The sequence below is a fragment of the Orycteropus afer genome, unplaced genomic scaffold (assembly GCF_000298275.1).
Source record: "Orycteropus afer afer isolate SDZICR_OR568_19922 unplaced genomic scaffold, OryAfe1.0 scaffold00297, whole genome shotgun sequence".
In the NCBI taxonomy this organism is placed as follows: Eukaryota; Metazoa; Chordata; class Mammalia; order Tubulidentata; family Orycteropodidae; genus Orycteropus; species Orycteropus afer.
In genome coordinates, this window is record NW_006921884.1 from 3354207 (window position 1) to 3358946 (window position 4740).

Consider the following 4740-nt stretch of genomic DNA (forward strand, 5'->3'; position numbering starts at 1 on the left):
CAGGTCTGGAATTGAACCCACACCTGTGGTTTCCAGCCAAACAAAATACAGGCATATGAGTTGAACGTTTACCTCAAGTAGATACACTCCTTGGAGATAACAATCATAGGAGAAAGATGGGCTACTTATGCACAGGGAGACAGCTCAGGGGGCAGGAGTATATGAAGAGATGGACACTGGGAAGAGGTAACTATGGGGAGGAAGTGGGAGGGGAGCTGTTGCATTGTGGTAAACTGTGGTCAATGACATGAGTATATGTGAGTTGCTGTATGGAAAGTGAATTTGCTTTGTAAATCTTCAACCAAATCACAATTAAAAAAAAAAAAAAAAGAAAATGTTCTAGAGTTTTGTCTGTGTTTTCCTTGATCTGCCTCTCAATTCGTTGAAGATACCTAAATATAATTCTTTTGAATACCTTATCAGGGAGTTCCAATGCTGTGTCTTCCTCAGGGATGTGTTTTGGGTCTGTATCCTAGTCCCTTGTTTCTTCTGCTTTCTCCTGCTTCTTTGTGTGGACTGTGATGCTCTATTGTTTCCGAGGCATTGTGACATTTTTGTGTTTATATGTAATTGGTGATTGTATGTTGGAGTGACTTGCCCATGATTTTCATTTTCTTTGTTTTGTTTGTATGTTATCTATCTATGTAAGCAGGGTACTGTGCTTTTCTGTTCACTAGTTGATTGCACTTATACACTCCCCACCTGTCTTCTTTCCTGTTGTCAGCCTATTGTATGTCCCTGCTGACCTTGGCAAACAGATCCTATTCTTAGGTCCCTGGAATCTGAATGAGAATGCTATCACTTTAAAATCCAAAATGCTTGCCACTTGTAAAGATTCAAAATGGCTGCGCCCTCAGTCACTTTAAATATACAAAATGGCTGCCGCTTTTAAACATTCAAAATGGTTGCACCCTCAATCACGTTAAATATCCAAAATGGCTGCCATGTGTAAATAATCAAATTGGCTGCTCCCTCCAGACAGGGGAAAGTCAACAGCTCAGTTGTCTCCCTCCTTGCTGTTTCCCTTCCTAGTCATAGGCCACCAGCACGGTCGTCCCTGCAGCCCTGGGTCAACTATTAGGTCCCAACACCACTTGGAAATATTCAAACTGTTGGGCCCGTCAGAGTAGCTGACAGTCCGCAGCTCCAACCATCTCTGTAGTCACTGTTTCGTTCAGATTTTTCCACTAATTAATTACTAATCCACTTCTGTATTGTTCCTTTCAAAGCTCCAGTGTTATCTTCTGTACCTCTGTCAATTGTTTTTTCTTTTCTTGGTTGAAGAGGGTCTATGTTGCTTGTCTGCCTGTTCCTCCATATTACTGGAAGTACCTTGTTATAAAGATTTTTTGTAGCTTAGACTTGAATGAATGAATGAAGACTCAATGAATCAACAGATGAGTGATGATGATTAATACTTTTATTTTACAGCAAATTACCCATTTTATTTGAGAACTTAGCTTTTCTCATTATTTTTCTATTTATAAAGTGAAAATAGCATATAGTAGTGTGATTTCTCATTGTAGATGTGTTCTTGTTGTTGTTGTTGTTATGTGCCGTCAAGTCGTCCCCGACTCATAGTGACCCCTCCTTGGGTTTCCGAGGCAGTATCACTACGGAAGTAGGATTGCCCAACCTTCCTTCCGAAGATGTGTTCTAGATGGGATTTAAAAAAGGTACTCTATGCCAGAGTTTCCCAAAGCACAGTCCCCAGAACACTTATGGGGCAGTGTGGTGGTTATGTTTGTGTGTCAACTTGGCTGGGCCTGGTTGAGTGGCTCGGCAGCTAGTGGTAGTTATTCCCCATGATGAGACTGGTAATCAACTCCATGGTGGGATCTACCACAAGCAGCTGAGTAGCTGCCTTTGGAATGCGCTCTGCTTTCTGTATATAAGGAGAAGCCTTTGGGAATGGTCTCTAGCCTATGGCACGCTTAGATCCTGCATGTAGTTGTGTTGTTTGCTCAGCAGCCTGCTATGCTCTGCCGACCTTGGGACTTACAATGGACTTAAGTTAATGGACTGCCATGTGGTTTGGTAACATCAGGACTGTGCTTTTTTACTTGTCAACCTTGGTGCTTCTCAGCCTCAGCAGCCAGCAGCTGTCTAAGTGAAGAATGCCTCTGGCTCCAGTGGGCCGGAAGCAGGAGGCAGAGCTGGACTCCAAGGTTGAGGGGCTTTCACCCAGCCCCTAGAGCGTGGCACTTTGAACTTGGACTTAAAGCCTCCAAGTTGTAAGAAGAAACCCCTATTTGTATAAGCCATCCCGTTTGTGGTACATTCTTGTCAGAGCAGCACTAGGTAACCAGAACAGGCAGCAAGCAGTTTTGTTATCCGTTAGCAATGAGATCAGAAGCTTTTACCAGAATGAAGCCAACTATGTCACTAAACATACGGTTTTTCACAAGACTGGCATTTTTTCATAGCAATACTTTCTCTGTTAAAGGAAGTAGAGTCACAAGTCAGAATCACCTTGATGGCAATGGATTTGGTTTTTGGTTTTTATGTTGATTTACATTCTGGCTCAGCCTCCTTATCTTGTTGACTGACACTGTTTGCTGCATTCAGTCCAAAGGATCAGCTGGCTTCCCTGGTGGTGCAGAATATCTTATTGGACTTGCCAAACACATTAAAAGGCTAGAATATTTCTTAAAGTGCCAAGATAATCTTCAGATTTAAAAAATTTTGAGAGTTCCACCACCTTTACAACTTTAGGGTAGGTGATTTATTTGAAAATGAGAAATAAACTCTGTGAAGATTTTTAAAACATTTAAAGGTAGCAAGATACACTGGAAAGAGCAAAGGTTTTGAAACCAGACCTTGATTCTAACGACGTGACTGGTAATTAGTTAATCTTTATGTTGTCTTTATTTTCTCACTAGTAAATAGGATGATACTTACCTCCTATCATTATTGTATGGATTAAATGAGGTAATATGTAAGAAGCCTAGCACAGGGCTTGTTGTTGTTGTTGTTGTTGTTATGTGCCGTCGAGTCGGACCTGACTCATAGCGACCCCTCCTTGGGTTTCCGAGGCAGTATCACTACCGAAGTAGATTGCCCAACCTTCCTTCTGCTTGGTATATTGTAAATACTAAAAAAAACAAAAAAACAAACTCACTGCTGTCGAGTCATTTCTGACTCATAGTAACCCCTCCTTGGGTTTTCGAGGTCATATATCTACGTAAGTAGATTGCCCAATCTTCCTTCTAAGGAGTAGCTGGTGGGTTTGAACCGCCAGCCTTCTGGTTAGCAGTCAAATGCCTTAGGCACTATGCCACCAGAGCCGCTAGGTAATTATTAACTCTCTCCAAAATAAATATCAAACTTATTACCTAGTTATCTCTTAGTTGTCCATTTACACTCAGGTCTAACACCTTTCTATCCTTAACCTTGTGAAATTTTAGTTATTTCTCTTATTGGAGTCATTGCCCCTTCCTACCTCAGCCTGTGTGGTTTGTTGTGATTGGCAGATATGAAGTAGGATCTTGAAATCATAACAGAAAGCAAAGTAAAATAGTTGAGAAACAAGACTGAGATTAAATCTGTAGATGACAATGTTAATGCCATTTCACAAGTGCAGTGGTAAATCAAACTCAGTTCCTTATTGCCACTGTCATCATCAAGACCAAGAGAGATACAACCACTTATCTTCACTACTCACACAACCATTGTTTTGCTTTTTTGAAGTGGAAATTGAAACCACTTCCCTTACACTCTAAGAATAAATATCGAACTTTCCTTCTGGTCAGCAATGTTCCACAAAATTAAAATCTAGGATTAGAATCTAGTACTGTCGCTATTTGATATCTGACAGATCAAGGTTTAGGCTCCCTGGTGCTACAGTGGTTAAGTACTTGGCAGCTAATCTAAAGGTTGATGGTTCAAACCCACCAGTGGTTCTGGGGGAGAAAAGACCTGGAGATCTGCTCCCATAAACATTTACAAGCTAGGAAACCCAATGGGGCAGTTTTACTCTGTCCTGTAGGGTCGCCATGACTCAGAATTGACTAGACAGCACACAACAGCAAGAACAGATCTAGATTCAATCCCACCTCATCACATAATGGTTTGACTTCAGAAAAATTGTTAATCTTTCTGAACTTGTTTCCTCCTTACTACATTAGTTAGGATATAAATTCAGTTCAAGGCTGCCATGTTGCACTACTCCAGGGGGCAATACTCATGTAGGGACCAAAAGTTTAAATAGCATACACAATGTTTTGGAAGATTTTGTAAATTTGACATATCCATGCTTGGACTTCATGGTAGTACAAACACTGCTTTTTGTGTACACTTTAAAGGCGTCAATCCATAGATAGCTTAGGTAAGATGTAAATATACAGACCCACATCTCTCAATGTCCTTAGCATAGTAGGACATAAGATCCCTGTAGGCAGGGCCTGTTTTTCCCTCCTGCTTTCACAATACCTAACACTATTGAATGAGAATACATAAATGAATGAGAGAATGGATACATCATCTTTAAAGTCATCCTTCATTAACTCTCCATCTTGTTAAAAGCACTGTTCTTTATTTCTGACTCTTGAGGTTGCTATCTATCATGCTAGTTTATCGGTTCTCCAGTGCTTCTATACTAAAAAAAAGGGAGCTCTGGTGGCTTAGTGCCTAAGGCATTTGACTGCTAAAGCTGGCGGTTCAAATTTCCCAGCCACTCCTCAGAAGGAAGATTGGGCAATCTACTTCTGTAGTGATACTGCCTCAGAAACCCAAGGACAG